The 20,379-nt window shown below is 41.4% G+C and overlaps 4 non-coding genes across 4 annotated transcripts; 3 read left to right on the top strand and 1 right to left on the bottom strand.

Annotated features, from left to right (window-relative positions):
• The first annotated feature begins 409 nt into the window (after window positions 1-409).
• On the top strand, window positions 410-483 carry trnat-agu (transfer RNA threonine (anticodon AGU)). The gene has a single exon. It is a non-coding gene; the product is annotated as a tRNA-Thr (tRNA).
• Window positions 484-1,491: 1,008 nt separating this feature from the next.
• Window positions 1,492-1,573, bottom strand: trnal-aag (transfer RNA leucine (anticodon AAG)). Its single transcript has one exon. It is a non-coding gene; the product is annotated as a tRNA-Leu (tRNA).
• A 12,864-nt stretch (window positions 1,574-14,437) lies between these two features.
• trnaa-ugc (transfer RNA alanine (anticodon UGC)) lies at window positions 14,438-14,506 on the top strand. The gene has a single exon. It is a non-coding gene; the product is annotated as a tRNA-Ala (tRNA).
• A 4,293-nt stretch (window positions 14,507-18,799) lies between these two features.
• trnat-ugu (transfer RNA threonine (anticodon UGU)) lies at window positions 18,800-18,871 on the top strand. Its single transcript has one exon. It is a non-coding gene; the product is annotated as a tRNA-Thr (tRNA).
• The last annotated feature ends 1,508 nt before the right edge of the window (window positions 18,872-20,379 follow it).

Here is a 20,379-nt window from a genome sequence, read left to right as displayed (position 1 = left end):
GTCTCACCTCATATGGTGCCGATTCCTGGTTTTCATTTAAGAAAGAGCACTGCAAACACCGTAAACAGTGCAAAACGTGTGATGAAAGAAGTCTTTTCCCCCCTTTGTCTAAAGCAGAACACAGCGGAGTCATGCCGAGGGTTGTGAGATCAAGATTTCAGTGGAGCACTGTCGTCTACGTCTTTAGCTACATGAGTTGGACATCCTCTTGTACAGGGAAAGCAGATTGAGATCCTCTGACATGAAAAGTGACAGATAAAAGCCATTTCTCATCCTTTCTCTTAGTGGTGGAACTATCGCATGTAAATGAGGCAACTTGCAAGGCGAGCAGGCTCGGTGCACACCGAACGCAGATGTCTCAGAGCAGTTGAGACGTGTCCAAGTGGCTGTCAAAGGACAGCACTTTGCCGGCGCCGTGGCTTAGTTGGCTAAAGCGCCTGTCTAGTAAACAGGAGATCCTGGGTCCGATTCCCAGCGGTGCCTTTCTTCCTGTCTTACTGTACAGAATTTATCCTTATGGGCAAATCCCATGCCTTTTAATTCAGGTGCATGCAAGTGTTCGTTTCCTTTCTGGAACAACTTGTTTTGAAAGAAATCTATACAGCTTGCGAAAGATGAAACACAAATCTTGCTTATCAGTGAAGAAGAGGTACTCCCAGCAGGCCAGCTAATACCAGCAAAGTTTTTTTTCACCCTAACCCAGAGAATGGAGAAAAGCGAGGCGCCTGTGGCTCTGCAGTGTAATCAGTTCGCGAGTTCGGCGGTTAGCTGAAAGAGTGGTAAATGGAGCTCGCCCCAGCCCGTCCTTATTCTTTTAAAGAGGATAAAAAATTAACTTCGCCGCCATTACTACCAGCTTTAAAAGACTGCCATGGGCACGGAAAAAAAACACACTACAGATGACTTTTCTGGAACCGAAGCAGAGATTCCTTTACGAACCAACTGATAAAGCTCAGCCAGTGAATACTGTTAACAGAATGTGAAAGCACGATCAACTTTGTAACTGCAACCACAGGAAAAACAGCAAGAAGCAGGCTCCATTCCCCATTTAAATCTGTCGTGCGAGGCATGCTTTTTGCACGCATGAAGTAAATCCCACGATTGCTTTTGAACTTGGACAAAGTACTTCCAAAGGAGCGCTATGCGCAAAGATTTAACAAGCTCAACCCCCGCCGACGATTTGGTGTGAAGAAGCAGAACATTCAAGTTTCACAGACAGAAGCAGCACGCCAGCACAGCCAAAATTAAAACGCAGGGCACACTACGATTTGCATTGACACAAAAGTGATCTGGGCAGACGTCGTTCCCTGCATAACGCAAAAAGTGGCAAAGCGCTTTTGGGTTGAGAGGACGCAAGAAGGTTTTTGTTTTGTGCCTTGATGTCAAGCTGAGAAAGTATCTTTAAACACTTTGCTTAGTTTCTCGAGAGACTGCCAAAAAGCAGTTCCCTTCGTCTGAAGCCAGCTGAAAGAGGGTCTCGACAGAAGCACCTGGCAGCGGTGAGATTTGAACCCACGCCCCCGAAGAGACTGGAGCCTTAATCCAGCGCCTTAGACCGCTCAGCCACGCTACCCGCTGTGTGTTGTCTCTTTGTCTCATTACTTGCCCGGAGGAAGCCGGGTGGGTTTTGCTCTTGTCACCCGAATTAGTGGCGTTATGACCGTGGAACCGACTGCACCTGCTTTTTCTGAGATGCTTCCCCTCTCATGGCGAGATCTCTACTTCTTTAACACCTCTGGATAAAGATCTTCTGTGGAGCAGGTTTCAGACCTCTGCGTACAGCACCCTTGATGTCATTTTATTTTTACAGCAGCCGCATCCGGAAAGTTGTGTCTTTTACGTTTTATTTGAACAACAAAACTACATACAATACAAACAAGAGCACATATAACGTATCAAGAAAATCATTAAGGGCACATGCTATAATACAATTACACTTTATGAAAAACGATTACACAAAGGTATTCGGGTTTGCTTGAACCTTTAAAAAAAAAGTGATCTGAAACTACCCAGTTTACAATCTCTGAGGTAGTTGTCACTAAACTCGGATGTGATGTGCCACACATGTGCCATGTGCCTTTACTTTTGTAAAAAACTGGTATCGGGAAAATTAAAGTCGAAACCCAAAACAGTAACATATTTAAGAGTAAATGCCTCCTAATAGCTAGCAAGCGCTCCTAGTTAGTAAAGTTGTTTGTGTCCCAGCCTGTCACGCGGGAAACCGGGGTTTGATTACCGACGGGGAGACAGCTAGTTTTTTTATGATCAGATTCCAGTCTTTAATGCTCTGTGTGAGAGTTTACGTAACTTTTCTTTTTCTCACATTTTCTGACGACTATTCCGAAGGAGCGCCCTATCAACTCCTAATACTTTTCAAAAATCTGCCTGCATGTTTGATTAGTTTTGTTTTACTTAGAAAAAGTTCAATATTGATCATAACTAAAGAAAATTATGATCAGAAACAAAAACAAAATGTTGAAGATGCAACTCGATCTTGAATCAGAGCTGGGTGACATGGCCTTCTGTTCTGATATGGTTGTACGAGAAACAGGAAGAATCTCTTCTCTCCTATGGAACATGAGCTGAATCAGGAATGAGACATGTCATATATCAACGCATGACCTACATCGTAAAACTAAAATAAAAACTAACATTAAGTTATCAGAGACATCCATTTATATACAAACAAGAGACAGACAAAGCAATAATTCTACATTAACTTGTCCTGCACTGATCAGACTAATTGAAATGGTCTGATTCAGAGCCTGTGCAGCTCGTGCTAATACAACAACGACAGTATTGAACCCTCAGCACCATACTGACTACTGAGCACAAGTTCAGCTGCTCTCCAGCTTTGTTACGCACGTTTTTTTATTGCAAATGGAGCTGATCTCCAGACAGTACAGTGTTAGTCAGCAGCCTCTACTAGTAATACATCGCCCCTGTCCAAAATCTCTAGGTAAAAAAACACATTTTATACATTTGTCTGTTTAAAGATATAATCTCTTTAAAAAAGACAAAGGGTTTGTGTGTCAATTGTTTCGAATTAATTTCGAACGCAAAGAAAAGTAGTTTTCTTCCAAGAAATCACACATTTGTCGCATCCTCCATACTATACTTCTCTCTTGTAGTAGTAAAGCATTTTGATTTAAACTGAACAATATATTAAATGTTTCATCTATACACTTACGATTAACATAGGCAGCCTTGAACGGATTGCGGAAATCAAATATACAGATGGATTCAGAGTGTGCTTTCCAACTTTTGTGTAACATTTTCCTTTGATAGGTCGGAGTTGTTTTTAAAATCTGGATTAAATAAATAGGAGTGACGTCAGTGTAAAACAGCTTTCCTTCATGGGGAACAACGGTTGTGTTCCATATTTCTAATTATTTTGGTTTCAAGATAGCAATTTAGTATGAAACATAAAAGCCAGCTGGATAAATCTGTTACACGTCATTTACAATGGTCTTTCAACTAATAGCCCGTGCAGGGATCAAACCCCAACTGTTGGTATGAGTGGCGTAAGGCTCTGCAACATGCAGATGAGAAACTAACCTCCGCTTCTTCATTATATACACAGTGAGCTATATATGCGGGCTTACTGCCCCCTACGGGCTCTGTATTTGATTGCGGTACAAGACCGGCCATGGAGAAATGAAGTGAAGAGGGTGTGTTCATTAAAAGGCTCATAGCGTCCCAGGGAGGTCTCAAACCACCACCCTTTTGGTTAACAACCGAGCCACAAAGACTCATGTAGAGCTTAACACTTCTCGGTCTCAGTGAAAGTGATACACTCCATCTTAAAGGAAAATCGCCAACAGTGGCCGATGTCTATTGGAGTTTTTTTTCATTCTATACTGCAAAGGGATGGACATATAAGGTCAGCAGGCTTGGGGAATTGGACCTTATGGTGAAGGCTGCGGGCTCAGCATCAGCAGAACCTGATCAGTATCGGTTGACTCCAATATACTTTGACAACTTAACTTCTGGATTTAGAGATATTTACCTTAGTGTCGGTATACTAAGATGTTTTGGTAACGAGGAAGGAGGGACAAAGTAAATTGGCGGAATGTGTGCTATATTGTTGACTAGAAGTCCTCACATGCCAGAGGGTCAATATTAAAAAAAAAATGTAACAGTATAATCTCTTGTACTTCACGATTTAATAGTGTCTGTTACATTGTGTCTCACACCTCAGTGTCAGAATTGTGAGACGAGTTTGTAATCAGGAGGGAGGGCCATAGCAATTCAGCAGAAATTGCATTCATCTTTTCCCAATGCATTCTCACATGCCATTTTCTCACATGCCATGCTCAGAGGGTCATATTTTTAAAATGGTATCATAAAATGTCCTGAAGTTCAGGATTTTGACAGTCTGTTATATTGTGTCTCACACCTTGATGTCAGAAATATGAGACGATTTTAAAATCAGGAGGGAGGGCCCTAGAAATATAGCAAACATTGCATTTACCATTTGACAATGTATTCTCTCATGCCATGTTCAGAGGGTTGTATTTAAAAAACGGTACAGTACAATGTCCTGAAGTTCAGGATTTTGATAGTCTTTTCCATTGTCTCTCACACATCTGTGTCAGAATTTTTAGACATTTTCATAACCAGGAGGTAGGTTCGATCACCCTCTGCTCATCCTCAGTTAACCATATAGTCTCATATGGCATGTTCTAAATGTCCCATTTAAAACTGCTATATTAAAATTTCTTGTAAAACGCAAGAGTTTGAGACTTTTTATGATCAGAAGGCAAGGTCGTGGAAAATATGCAGGAAGTGCCAGTGAATTTACGTTTTGCCTTTGTCTTATTTACTCGTGGTATAACATGCCAGTTTGTTTTATTGTGAGTTGTGTTTCTGAAATGTGTTTCATACAAAAATGCAATTTGGACAGTCTCTACTTACATATTCCCCTTTACTGAGGAAATGTACAATAATACATCCGGATAAGTATTTTTAAAAATGACTGTAGAGAGCCATCTACAGGCTAAAGACGACATAACATCACAGCAGTAGCATTTAAGATGGAACGAAAAACACAAAGCAGCAGCTGGCGAATAAGAAGCCAACTTCAGCCTCGTTAATGCAATAGTATTAGGTGAGGTGGAAAAATATTTCTTGCTCTGAATCTTAACATTTTTATAGGAGGTGTTCTAGGACCTCTTGCCTCAGAAAAAAAACTGCCAGTACAACATTTATTTCTACTCCATCAATAGCAGCAGTGTTATCAGTACTGAGCCCTAAATGTACAGTAGGTCCTATCATCATATAAAAAGTCGAAAGTATCGACTGCATTCAACTGATAAAATGTATCTTCTATGAGAGTTATATCTTTATCCAAAATACATCAGAAACAAATTTGCACGTTTTTTGGGGGGGATCCTGAAGACTGAGACTCAAAACTTTTTTTTCCTTCTCTCCAGGAGGAAGGATTATTCAGATGCAAACATTGTCCCAAAATCGATGTACTTTTCAATGATATTCAAATCCTCAAATTCTTCATCTGAATGTCGATATTGAAATATGATATCGTACAAATTGTGGTTTTCTTTTTAAAGCAAATTTTATGCTTTAAATTAAATAAATTGTATTTATTATGAATGTGCCAGAATTTTTTCAGTACTTTAGAGGGTTCTGCCATTTTAGATGTTATGCTGTTCCTGTCTGATTTATCAAATGTGTCATTTAAATCTCCCGTCATTTCTATATCAGCCTGAAGGCCTTGAAGTAAAGATTGCAATTCATCCAAAAAAAGTTTCCCACTGGTGATACATACAAGGAAATGAATGTACATTTTCCCCCCAAATCAACAAATTTAAAATCAAATACCTCCCTCATCTGCAGGTGGAGAGAATAATGTCAGAATAAATACAGGTTTCAAAGTCAGGAGCATTGATAGTCCTATTTTAAAATGACACTAAAATGCTCACAATATATTAAAAAGCTCTGTAAAATAATAAAAAAATTAAAAAAGGTAAAAAGAAATAATACACAGTTATAAAGCTCAGGAATTATCAATGGGAACTTACAATGGGTTGATATGATTTAAAAAATAAAATATTTGAAAAAATCCACTTACAATATGCTAAAAATGGCAAGAATACTTAAAACAGGTTTTAAAATTTTAAAAAAATAAATAAAACAAGTTAAAAATAAATACTAAATGGGTTTAAAATTCAGGAATGTGATTGGTCAGATGCTTACAATGAGTGTTGCTGGTGTTTCGTGTGATTTACTGAAATGAAAAAATATTCAATTTAAAAAAGGCAAGAGCTCGTATGAAAAAAAAGTTCTTAAGTATCTTTGTTGTAAGAGCTGCACCAGAACTAGTGTATTCATATACATCAGAAAAGTAGCTGAACTTGACTGGTTTCTATTCAGTTATATGCATTGGGGATGAAAAGGAGACTTACATGGATTTTATTAGGTTTTAGAAATCAGAACATTTATTTTTACACATCTATGCCTACGAGGAGAAATAACTTCCTGCTTTCAGCGCTTTTATTGTTTCTGCTTGTAACCTCGAACAGAGAAACCTAGTACTGACTCACAGAAACGCCCTGGAGTTTCTGTGTTTCTGGGATTTAAGAGGGATGTACTGTATGAAGACAGTAAAGGGAGTTTTTTTTTCCTGCTGTAGCGTATGAAGGCGGTTTGATGAGTCTGGAGGGAGGAGACGCGCATTCCGCACGGGGAGCACAGAACAACGAGTTTCACCTGCAGCTCTCCGAGTCCTGTCCTATATAACCGCTGAGCCTGGGACACACTGAGTCTCTAACCAGTGTTCGAGATGTAAAGGGTTAAACCCAGAAGTCGAGAGTGGAGTTTTTGTATAAGTGTAAGATTAAGGGAATAGGGTTTTGGTGGGTTTGGTGCACAGCAGAGGTTTCGGTTTAGGTTTAGTTTGCTTTTGACACATTTGTAACGGCCATGGCGGCCTGTAGGGTCGGCATGCACCGTTACTTTTGTTCACTTTTGGTGTATAAGGGTGGTGAGGGTTCGGCTCACTCGGGTGATATTTCACGGTTGGACTTTTCAAGGAAGGTGTTACAGAAAGGATTAAGGCATTAGATGTCAAATGCTTAATCACTTTGCTGAAGGGAATTGGTTTTGACATTAGTTTCAATCGGCAAAGTTACTGGAACAATTTTGGATAAAAATAGAGTAGAAAAAAAGATGTGGGCCTGATTAGAATGTTTGAATGGCAGAAGCTGATGGATCTTTCTAATGTGGTGTGAGCCTGGTCAGTACCTGGATGGGAGACCTCCTGGGAAAAACCAAGGTTGCTGCTGGAAGAGGTGTTAGTGGGGCCAGCAGGGGGCACTCACCCTGTGGTCTGTGTGGGTCCTAATGCCCCAGTATAGTGACGGGGACACTGGACTGTAAACAGGCGCCGTCCTTCGGATGAGATGTAAAACCGAGGTCCTGACTCTCTGTGGTCATTAAAAATCCCAGGGTGTTTCTCGAAAAGAGTAGGGGTGTAACCCCGGTGTCCTGGCCAAATTTCCAATTGGCCCTCACCAATCATGGCCTCCTAATAACCCCCCCCTATGAATTGGCTACATTACTCTGCTTTCCTCCCCACTGATAGCTGATGTGTGGTGAGCGTTCTGGCGCACTATGGCTGCCGTCGCATCATCCAGGTGGATGCTGCACATTGGTGGTAGTGGAGGGGAGTCCCCATTACCTGTAAAGCGCTTTGAGTGGAGTGTCCAGAAAAGCACTGTATAAGTGTAAGCAATTATTATTAATTAATAGGACTGTGATTGTTCGCATGTTTAATGAGATGGTGATGAAGGAAGATGTTGTGACATGGTTGTCTAAGTATTGTTTAGTGAAAGGTGAGCTTCAGAAAGTCTTGGATGATGATGGCATCTGGAACTGTGCATGGAGAGTACCTGTTTCATTGCATGAAGACAAAAAATGGTTATGGTGGATTTAAACACATTCCTTCTTTGATTGGATTAGGTGAAAATAGAGGCCTTGTGTTCTACCAAGGGCAGCCAAAACCGTGCAGGAGATGTGGGGAGCTGGGTCACTTTGTGGATGCCTGTACAAAGGTGGTGTGTGGTAAGTGCAAGGAAATTGGACATGCATATACTGAATGTACAAGCGCGAGGAAATGTAATCTCTGTGAGTGTGAAGGTCATGTGTTTAAAGACTGTCCAAATTCCTTTGCAAATAGAACAAAACTGGGAAGACCATTGCTCTTCCAATAGCCTGCCACCTGTGGAGACTGAAAGTGCTCAAATGAAATGTACAGAACAGAGGGTGCAGTCTAAAAGAGACATTGGATTTAGAAAATGATTGAACTCCGAGTAGAAGAGTGAGGGAAGATCATTTTCCGAGTCCTCAGGTAGGTTCTCCCATGGGTTTAGATGTCTCCAATATATGTGATCTTACTGACCAAGCTTTAGAACCAAAGACTCAAGGAGGGCAGGTGGTGAAATATCCTATGGATTGTGGGGGTGGTGGAGGAGGAGACAATTAAAGCAAAAGGGGGGGGGGAGGCCTGTTGGGTAGGTGTCACCTACTGAATGATTGTAGCCAGAGCTTTTAGTCTCCCCTGGTCCTACTTTAAGTATGGCTCTTAATATTGTGTCAATAAATGTGAGAAGCATTCGCTCCAAGTTAAGGGCAAGGACTATACTATCATTTGTGAGGAAGGTAAATGCTGATATTGTGTTGTTACAGGAGTGTGGGTTACCCTTTAAAACTGCTATAAGGATATGGAAGAACTGGGGACATTGGGCCCATCAATCTGGAGGCCCGGGCTCATTAGTGCAAAGAGTTCAGGAATGCCGTATAGAAACCTATGCCCTCAGGGAGCGGACGTGGGGCGCCCTGGTGCTAGGCGGGTCTCAGGACATCCGAACGTCAATGCTGAGTGAGGACAGAGTGCAAGACCCAGAATATATAGCCCAAGGGAAAGAGAAAGACCAGAAGGACAGCAGACCGGAAACTAGGGACGGGACAGGGCTGACACCTACTCCATTGGGCTCCTGAACAAGGCCCTTAACCCCAACTGCTCCAGGGGTGCCGTATAAATGGCTGACCCTGTGCTCTGACCCCCAGCTTCTCTCCCTGTATGTGTGTCTCAAGGAGAGCAAGCTGGGGTATGCAAAATAGGAATTCCTAATGCAAGAAATTGTATATGGTCAATACAGTGATCATATCTTATTGGCACATGGTAATCTCCAAGGAACAAGTAATAGGTTTATTCCATGCTGAAAAGAGAAGAAGAAAACACAATGTTTTGACCATGGAGCTTTCTTCAGTTATGATTTGATTTTTTACAATCATACCCACACAAACTTTGCAATTTTTAAAAATCTTGTAAACACAACCCAGATATGTTGACTTTAAAAAAAACAAAAACAATTTGGGGGGTATTTTTTTTTAAGAAACATACTTCCTTTCTAGTTTTTTATATGGCTGTGACTGTCAGAAATCCTCAGTGAAAAGGTATGCAGATCCTGTGCTGATGTAAGTAGTTATTGAGACAGGCGAACAATCCAGAACGTCAGGCGAGGTCCAAGGTCGAGAGGCAAAAGAGAGTCCATAACCAGTAAGCGAGATTCAGAGTAAACGCGAGGTAGAGCTCTCAAAGAGAAGACTCAATACCGAGTAGCGGGAAGCGGGTTTGAATGGTTAAAACAGTGCTGCTTGCCGCACAGTAGAGAATGTCCTGGTGGATTAACACATGTTGATCTCCACCAGTTGGCTGGTGGTCTTGACATTGACAGAATGCTGTTTTGTGATTGATGCTATATCAAAATATAGGGTCCCTCAAAAATTAAACACAGAAATAAAAACATTGAATGGATTTGTACATCTGTTGCACTCCTACACTATTAACATCCATTGGGAGTTGAATTTCAATTATGTTTCCACTTCATTCAGATGTGTTCCCTATTTTTCAGATTTTTGGCAATGCCACATGTTAAAGGAGGACAGAGAAGTAGGAGGCCAGACCTGTGGCTTGTGGAGTAGGGATGAGATCAAAGAATTTCTGAAGTTTTTTAAGCTAGAAAAAAAAATTAGGTGGCATGACAATATGTGGTCAACACTGTCAAACAGAGTCCTTGGAGAGGATTGCTCCAGCAACAAGAAATGGTTATCAGTGATTTGGCATGAAGATAGAAAAAAAGTAAGAATCCAAGTGCTTAGGGCGCAGAAGGAGGTGAGTATTGGTAAGGATTCAAAACCTGATGACAGTATACAATCTATAGTCCATATTTCAAGTCAAAGTGAGGGACATAGTTTGGAAGGCAACACAGAGCTCAGAAGTTCATCAGGAGATACAGAAGATGCATGGGCTGCACACGGCAGCACAGACAGTGGTGACATGTTTGAAGGAGAAAAAATCTGTGTAGAATCAGAAAAAAAGCCTGAAGAGCACAGTGAATATTCTCAGGGGGCAAGCGTGCCTGGGACGTCACCTCAGGATAAAAGGGGATTAAGAAAGATTATGTCTGTGCCTAAAGCTTTCCAAGTATGTCTGAAGGCTGAACAATGGAGAATAATACCACCTTTAAAAGGTACATCTAAACTAAGATGATCATGGACCCATATCTTATATAGAGAGTTCAGGAAGATAAATCCTTGCTGCCCAATAGCCTTAAAATACCAATACATCAGGAAAGAGAACAGCAGAAAAAAAAACTTTCTTATAATTAAAGCAGTCTGTACTTTCAGTTCCTACCTTCAGTACCTTCAGTTCAGTACTTTCAGTTCCTGTAATGTAAAATACACAATGACAACAAGACAAACCAATGGGCAATGATGACATCAAAATTGATGTTGTACTAGTAGGGCAAATACAACACAGTGAAAGGGAAACACAATTTCGACAGGCACGTCAGCCTTATCGTTGAAAGATTGCCCGTGCCCTCACAAAAGGAATCAGCAATGTGTACTACAGGCAGCTGAGCAGAACTCCGCTTGCTGAAATTGCAGCAGCCGATTTATCTAGGGCTCACAAGCAAGTATTAAACTTGCTTGGCAAGTTCGGCATTTAATTTATTCTGCGGAAACATCGTATCGAAATGAACTGCCCGAGATAAAAAAGTAATTGCGGCTTCAGATCGTTTTTACAGAGCATTGCGTTGTTCTCTTCATGCTGACTACACGCTTTAGATTTGTCATTTACTGCAAGCGTTGCTTTTCCAGGTTTTTCTGAAATTCCTCGCATTTGAGCCAGCACTAAAATATTTCATTCCCGTCGCTGAATACATCGTGGAAACGGTATTTGCAACGGAATGCTGTCACACATGAAACCTCTTTGTTATTCGGTTCTGAAGTTTGAAAATGAAAATAAAACGGGGGTCACTTCATAGGCTTGAAAGAAGTCCAAGCAGCATAGAAACCCGCGAATTCTCACAAATTGCATTGTGCTGCACCTTTCTTCTGCTGCTGTTATAAATAAGCCTTAAACATTTGAATGCATACCTTACTGCTGCTAATCACATTCACGTGTTTACGAAGCTTTTTTCTGTCCGTTATGTTTTTGCTAAGCAGTTTCTCCGTTTCCCTCGTACTGTGATTGTCAGTGAGCACAACAAGACTGAAACAGTGTAAAGGCAGGTAAAAAAGACAGGGTAAAACGCCTGACTGTCGGGAGTGGGATTTGAACCCGTGCCTCTATTTGGAGAGTGAAACACAAAGCTTAAAAGACACGAAGCTGTGAATTTGCTGTTTTAAACCGCTCGACTATCCTGAAAAAATGGATGCTGATTGCACCAGTCGCATCCGATTTTCCGTAACTTTGGGATGATAGATACGACTGGACTAACACAATTTGTGGCGTTTAGCATGACATGGAAAACGGTACCGGAGCATTCGGGTCCGGACTACCAGACTCAGAAACAGTTTTTATCCCCGCACTATCAAACTATTAAACTCCCAGCCTCTCTCACTCTCTCCTCACCTCTCACCTATGACCTGAACCTCACAGTGCCTTCTTTCTTACCAAAAACCCAAACACACATTGAAAATCTACCTCTCCCATACATGTCAAAAGCTCACTCCCCATCATTTCTATCCCTTTACTTCATTCTTTTGATGCATGTTTTTGCACATAACCTGTTACCTTTTTGTTGTTTTGCACACTGCCTGTTGTTGTTTTTTGCACATCAGCTGTTGTCTCTGCCTTTCTTTTGTTATACAATTGTATTGTTGTTGTGTTTTTTTATTTGTACTACTTATGTCCGAGAGCTAGCTAAATAGCATTTCGTTATACCATATACCTGCGTATGAGTCTAATGACAATAAACTTGAACTTGAACTTTAAACTTGAACTTGAACTTGACATAGTCTTGCAGGCAGTATATTATTTTATCGTTTACTCGTTTAAAGAAACATGGTCTTCTTGTTCCTAAGTCAGATTTTTAGTGCTTTCGAACGTTACTTCCAACCTGGACTGACAGCTCACCCGATCTGTTTGTGATCAGACCATGGAGTCGGGGGCTGTACCAAGCGCACGTTCCTTCCCAATGCTGAGGCGATCATTCGGAAGATGGGTGTGAAGAGAGACAAGCTTTGTTGACTAAAAATCGAGGCAGGATATGCACTAATCACTGGCAACAGTTATGTTTTCTTACTATTGAGACTCCCCCATTGCTAGTTTTTTTGAAGACTTTGAAACAGGCAAAGGTGGGGTTTGAAACCACAGCCTTCGGTTTACGAGACCGACACCTTACCACTTGGCCATGGCACCTTCACGCAAATATAGGAATAATGTTGTTCAAATTATTTTTTTTCTGAATCTGGTTTACATCGCCTGGAGGTAGCAACAACAATAAAAGGGATACTTAACAAGGAGATACGCTGTAGCAGTGTGACTCCAACAGATGCTCCTGAAGAGGCTCAAGGTTTAAGCCAGCTCCTTAAAGCGCTCGGCCGTGTTACTTTCAACAGCGGCTCTTCAGCTCTTGTTTGACCTAGTGGTTTTATAACGTGTGGAAACGACCGCAACTTCGTTTTCTGAGATGCTTTCTCTCACGTGGTGAAATCTCGACGTCTTTGGGATCTCTGGCTTTTGTTCTTCTGTAGAGCAGGCTTTTACACCTCTGCTTATAGTGCCCTTGAAGTCATTTTATTTTTACAGGAAGACGCATTCCCTAACGATCTCTCCTGTTTTAGAAATGTTTCATAAGGCGTGTTTGATTCAACGGACAAACAGTATACTAATTGTACAATGCAGATCTATGCGGCATTCGTACTGTCTTTGACTGGGATTCTGAAATGCTTCTTCAGGTATTCAGATTTTCTTGAACCTATAATAAAAACACAGACCTGAAACTCCCTAGCTTCCAATCTCTGATGTTGCTGTCCTTAAACTCGGACGTGATGTTCTGCAGACGTGCAGTGTGCCTTTACTCTCGTTGTTTTCAAAACGACCTCCGTTGTCGGGCACAGTTAAAGTGGAACTGGCCTGACTGCACAGGAAAGTACGGAATGATAAAATGTTTCTACGGCTCAAAATGTCCCCTTAGACCCTCGTCATGTCTCTGTGAGGAAAAGGCAGGTAGAGAGGTTTAACAGATGCTCATGATGTTTCACACGGGTGTTACCTGTTGTAGTGTTTCAATAGATGTGTTAGCGGACCACAGATTATCTTGAAAAGATTTGGGTTTGCACTGGCTGGGATTCAAACCTGACTCAATTATTTGTAAGGTGCCTGTACCACCAACGCACTTCCGAGAAGCACCTGCAAATTATCACACTCCTCTCTCTCACCTACAAAGTTATGGAGACACAGACGTCCAATGAAAGCTCAAGGCTCCTCTCAAGGCTTTATTCACTCAAGGCTCCACTCTTTTGTTGTGATGTCATTTTAATTAATATTAGCTTTGATAAGGTGTCATTTTTGCCTCTTAAAGGTAAAGTCTGCTCCTTTCTTCCTGGTATAGAAAGAACGTGTTCCATCCTTGTTTAAAAACACCACTAAAAGTAAATTATTCAGCTCTACCGCCTATGTGCATTGACAAGACACCTCAAAAGGACATATTAAATAAGAACACGATCCTTCCTGTTACCATTCCTGTGGTTGGGGCGTCGTTTTACCCTTTTACATTAAATCATCAGCACTGCTGTTTTTCTATGCATAGTTTAATCAAGAGCACTTAAAAGATGCAAAAAGCTTACAAATAAAATAGAATTGAAAGACAGTCGAGTAAGGAGGTAGAAAAAAAGCACTCCCCCGTCTGGGAATCAACCACCGTCGCCCATGTAACTGGATGCAAAAATAACAGATTAATTTGTGCACAGTCTCTTGAAGCTTCGATGCCATTATTTTTCCTTCCTTATTTTTTCATTCCTATTAATTTACTCTGTAGTAGAAGAAACGCGAAAGTGGGAAACTGCAGGCATTCTTCATGAGTGGTGTGATCAGTGAGCATTTGCACATCTCTAAGTCTGTTCAGTGGTAGCTCAGTGGTAGAGCGCATGCTTTGCATGTATGAGGTCCCGGGTTCAATCCCTGGCATCTCCAGGTGCTGTATATTACAGTACTCACATCGCAATCTTCTGGTGAGTGAGAACTCTTTGCTTGTGTTCAGAGAGAGCCAGGTTTACACAATTAAATGCAGGCACACTCGACGTGCTGCTGAGTTGCGCTGCTGTTTTAAATGTACCTCTTTTAGTTCTGTTAAATCCTAAATTATTTGAACTAATAATTTAGTTCAAATTCAGGAAATCCTGAGATTGCTTTACACTTGTCATGGCTATTGCAGAAAACACCTGTTGAATCTCACCCGGGATTTCCTGAGAGATCATTCAGCGAGCGAATCCTCCTTCTGAACTCCGCATTAAACTGAAAGCTTCACGAACTCCTCACTGCGTGTCCTGTACTGTTACAAGTGCTGTCGTGTAGATGTGAAGCACAGCCATAAACACACTTTGAACTTTTTCCGTTTGTTAAGGAAAATGCAAAAGAGCATGACAAGTATTGAACGTATAAAATATCCATGGCACAACTGGAGAAAGTGCTGAAGGACTACACATCGACTTTTGATGATTAAAAGAGATTCAAGAAACACAACCGTCCGCACCTGGGTTTGGATCCTGAACGCTAGAGTTAAAAGAACATAAGCGACAGATATGACCTATAAACTCTCTGAATTGTCTTATAGTTTATGAAATAAAACAATTTCTTAATAAATTCTAACTGTTGATAGACGATGTATTGAATTTTAACAAAATCACAAATACAAACCTTTTCGGTTAAACTGTTATTCACTTACTCTAACGTAAATAAACGTTAGTGTCTTCCGGTGTGTGAGCCAATTTCTCCAAAAAATATTTGTTAGTCTGTCGGGAGGCTGTGCAAGGTGTTAAGAAATAGAATTTCGAAAAGACAAGCTCCCTAAGCTGAACATCAAGGCTGTTTTATCTACAGAAATGCTCTTTAAATTTCAGCACTGTTGCAACTCCCTTTATAAAGGGTGTGCACACGTATACAACCAAGGCATTGAAATATTTTTTTTAATTATTGTTCCAAAAAACGTTCCATTTATTTTCTTTTTAATGTTGTTGATTAAAAGATTTTATTAAATGAGAAAAAAATCTGTGAAAAAAGGTCAAAATGCTATTGAAAAAAATCAGTAATGTGAGGAAAGATGGATTGTGGGAGCCCCATAACTACCCATGTCATGCTGTATTTCTCACTCATTCTACTGGGAGTGGTGCCGTCGCTTCTGGATAAAGTCTGTCAGTGGTCATTCCAGACGGGTCCGGTATGACTGCTCTTCGGAACAAGAGACACGTGACTTGCGAGGATCCCGACAGTGTTGACCTTCCTTCAGAGCCCCGCTAGCTCAGTCGGTAGAGCATCAGACTTTTAATCTGAGGGCCCAGGGTTCAAGTCCCTGTTCGGGTGGTTGTGCTGCTCTTATTGTGTCTATTGTGAATGTCATTCTAAATAGTCTTTTATCTTTCACTCTTCTAGCTGTACTGTGGTTATTTTAAATGTCCATTACTTGTATTTACAGTAGTGTATTTAGTGTTTCATTTCACAAACCGAAAATGTTCAAGTAGATCTTGTCACTCTACTCCACGTAATCATCTAAATTAAATCACAGTAGAGTACAGAACACGCAGTGAGGAGCTCACACAGTGAGTACTCTTGAATACGACAAGAGGAAAGGCACACTGCACATCTGCAGAACATCACGTCCGAGTTTACAGTGAGAGCAGAGTTTGGAAGCGACGTAGTTTTTTAATACTCGCTCGCTGAACGATCTCTCAAGAAACCTCGGTGGAGATTTAACGGGTGTCTAATAATCACGTTCAAAAAGATGACGATAAGTTTTTTTTTTTAACTAGGTAACCTTAATGGCAACACGGTGTGAGTAGATCTTAAAGCAGCTGCAGAGTACCCGTAATGGCAACACACTGCTTTGAGTTCGGCTTTTCTTATTTCTTCTGCATAACCAGTGGTATCGGAATATACTGATCCGCATAAGAAGCGCTTTCGGTTTTTGATCATTTTTATTGAGCACTGCTCTAAGTACCACAGGCCAGATGGCTGGTGGTCTAAGGCGTTGCGTTCAGGTCGCAGTTAACCCTGGAGACGTTTGTTAAAATCTCACTTCTAATAAAGAGGTCTTTCTTGTTAGAGAAGAAACGATAGAAGCCTTAAGCGGGAAAAAAATCACAACATCTCGCATTTCACGTGTTTAATGTTAACTGTCTCAGTAGTTGCCTCGGTGATTGATGGCTCTTCTCCCTCGCAGGGTGACTGCAAACTTCTTCAGAGAGGGAGTCTCCCATGCACGGCTTTTCTTTATCAAGAGCTGAGACAACAGAAACAGACTTCCAACTGACATGAATTACTTCTTGAGCGTTTAGTTTAAAAGCTGAAAGCAGGTGAAAAAGTCTTTGGAAATGAGGAAATGACTGCTGACAGTAAACAGAGCTGACGCTCAGCTGCAGACAAGCGCTCCTCTTTAGTATAGTGCTGAGTACCCCCGCTTGTTGCGCGGGAGACTGGGGTACGTTTCTGTGACAGGGCGCTGGTTTAATTTTTTAACAACCTGAGTTCACTTAAAAAGTGTGTACTGTGTACTACGTTTCGGACTAGTTACGGCGGTAGAATATGGAGATCATCTCCAGCTTTGAGCTCAACTGCAACAAGAAGTCATGCTAAATGTAGTATAGTGAGTAGACATCGCAAGACAACAGAACGAGAGAGTAGAAGGCGGGAATATATGGTGTAAGGGCGTGATCTGTGTAGTTAATAAAATAGTTAAAATAATATGAAAACGTCTCTTTATTAAGATACACAACATTTATGGTGACCAGAGATGAGTGCTTGACGGACTCAAAGCGAGCAGAACACTGCTGATTTTAGTTCTCTTGCTGGTAGAAACGAACTTCTGAATTTTCGGACTTTTCGTTTAGCTTTCGCCATGGAAGATATGGTAGCCGCGCCGAGAAGCTTTGCTTATGCTCAGCTTTTTCCACCATTTCTACTGAACCTCGGACCTCCGTATTTGTATACGGAATACAAGATATGGATGGAGTCGTACAGATTTTTTTAAATAGCCAGTGGATCTACAGAAGCTCAGGATGCCGTGAGACGGGCTACACTACTGCACTGTATCGGGGCTCCCGTGCAGCGGATTTTCGCCAACCTCCCTGGAGAAAAAGGTACATATGAACAGACTGTAGCTGCCTCAGACGCTTACTTTACACCGCGGAGAAATGTGGTTTTGGAACGGCATAAATTTAGGCAGAGAACGTCTCAGGACGAATCTGTTGTTGCTTTTGTGACTGCACTAAAAGAACTGGCTAAATCTTGTGACTTTGGAGTATTGGAAACTGACATGTTAAGATATCAACTTGTGGAAAAATGTACACATAAGAGACTATAAATTGCTGCAGGAGGAAGGGCTGACTTTAGAAAGAGCTCTTACAGTCGCTAGAATTCATGAAGCAGCTCAAGCAGAATCAAGAATGCTTTCTGACCACAGTGACAAAGTGACACTGAACGGGGCGCTCGCTCAAACTTTACAAACAAAAGCCGAGCAGCCGGACGCAGTCATGCTAGAGATATAGAAGAACAGGGGACGGCTGACATTACATGTTACAGGTGCGGACTAACAATGCACAAAGCAGATGAATGCGGAGCGTGAACAGCAAAATGTCTACACTGTAAGAAAACAGGACATTATGCACACGTCTGCAGAACATCACGTCCGAGTTTAAGGACAGCAACATCAGAGATTGGAAGTTAGGGAGTTTCAGGTCTGTTTTTTATTATAGGTTCAAGAAAGTCTGAATACCTTTGCAAGATGTATTTCAGAATCCCACCCAAATTCAGTACGAATGCCGCATAAATCTGCATTGTACAATTAGTATACTGTTTGTCCGTTGAATCAAACACGCCTTATGAAGCATTTCTAAAACAGGAGAGATCGTTAGGGAATGCGTCTTCCTGTAAAAATAAAATGACTTCAAGGGCACTAAAAGCAGAGGTGTGAAAGCCTGCTCTACAGAAGAACTATAGCCAGAGATGCCAAAGAGGTCGAGATTTCACCACGTGAGAGAAAGCATCTCAGAAAACGAAGCTGCGGTCAATTCCACGCGTTATAAAAACACTAGGTCAAACAACAAGAGCTGAAGAGCCGCTGTTGAGAGTAACGTGGCCGAGTGCTTTAAGGAGCTGGCTTAAACCTCCAGCCTCTTCAGGAGCATCTGTTGGAGTCGCACTGCTACAGCGTATCTCCTTGTTAAGTATCCCTTTTATTGTTGTTGCTGCCTCCAGGCGATGTATTTCCTCGAAGGTGCGGTGGCCAAGTGGTAAGGCGTCGGTTTTGTAAACCGAAGATCGTGGGTTCAAGCCCCACCCGTGCCTGTTTCATAGTCTTAAAAAAAAAACTCGCAATGTAGGAGTCTCAATAGTAAGAAAACATAACTGTCGCCAGTGATTAGTATTCGTGCATATCCTGCCTTGCTTTTTAGTCGACAAAGCTTGTCTCTCTTCACACCCATCTTCCGAATGATCGCCTCAGCATTGGGAAGGAACGTGCGCTTGGTACAGCCCCCCACTCCATGGTCTGATCACAAACAGATCTGGTGAGCTGTCAGTCCAGCTTGGAAGAAACATTCGAAAGCACTAAAAATCTGACTTAGGAACGAGAAGACCGTGTTTTTTTAAACGAGTAAACGATAAAATAATATACTGCCTGCAAGACTATGTCAAGTTCAAGTTCAAGTTTAAAGGTCAAGTTCAAGTTTATTGTCATTATACTCATACGCAGGTATATGGTATAACGGAATGCTATTTAGCTAGCTCTCGGACATAAGTAGTACAAATAAAAAACACAACAACAATACAATTGTATAATAAAAGAAAGACAGAGACAACAGCTGATGTGCAAAAAACAACAACAGGTAGTGTGCAAAACAACAAAAAGGTAACAGGTTATGTGCAAAAACATGCATCAAAAGAATTAAATAAAGGGATAGAAATGATGGGGAGTGAGCTTTTGACATGTATGGTAGAGGTAGATTTTCAATGTGTATTTGGGTCTTTGGTAAGAAAGAAGGCACTGTGAGGTTCAGATCACAGGTGAGAGGTGAGGAGAGAGTGAGAGAGGCTGGGAGTTTAATAGTTTGATAGTGCGGGGGTAAAAACTGAGTCTGGTGGTCCGGGCCCGAATGCTGCGGTACCGTTTTCCATGTCATGCTAAACGCCACAAATTGTGTTTGTCCAGTCGTATCAATCGTCCTAAAGTTACAGAAAATCGGATGCGACTGGTGCAATCAGCACACATTTTTTTCAGGATAGTCGAGCGGTTTAAAACAGCAAATTCACAGCTTCGTGTCTTCACAGGCGTTTTACCCTGTCTTCTTTACCTGCCTTTACACTGTTTCAGTCTTTTTGTGCTCGCTGACAATCACAGTACGAGGAAAACGGAGAAATTGCTTAGCAAAAACATAACGGACAGAAAAAAGCTTCGTAAACACGTGAATGTGATTAGCAGCAGTAAGGTATGCATTCAAATGTTTAAGGCAGATTTATAACAGCAGCAGGAGAAAGGTGCAGCACAATGCAATTTGTGAGAATTCACGGGTTTTTATGCTGCTTGGACTTCTTTCAAGCCTATGAGGTGACCCCCGTTTTATTTTCATTTTCTAACTTCAGAACCGAATAACAAAGAGGTTTCATGTGTGACAGTATTCCGTTGCAAATACCGTTTCCACGATGTATTCAGCGACGGGAATGAAATATTTTAGTGCTGGCTCAAATGCGAGGAATTTCAGAAAAACCTGGAAAAGCAACGCTTGCAGTAAATGACATATCTAAAGCGTGTAGTCAGTATGAACAGAACAACGCAAAGTTCCGGATAAAACCCATTT

This window comes from Lepisosteus platostomus (genome assembly GCF_059453375.1).
Source record: "Lepisosteus platostomus isolate fLepPlt1 chromosome 5 unlocalized genomic scaffold, fLepPlt1.hap1 SUPER_5_unloc_4, whole genome shotgun sequence".
NCBI lineage: Eukaryota > Metazoa > Chordata > Actinopteri > Semionotiformes > Lepisosteidae > Lepisosteus > Lepisosteus platostomus.
The sequence above is the reverse complement of the archived record's forward strand: the minus strand, read 5'-3'. Positions and strand labels throughout refer to the sequence as shown.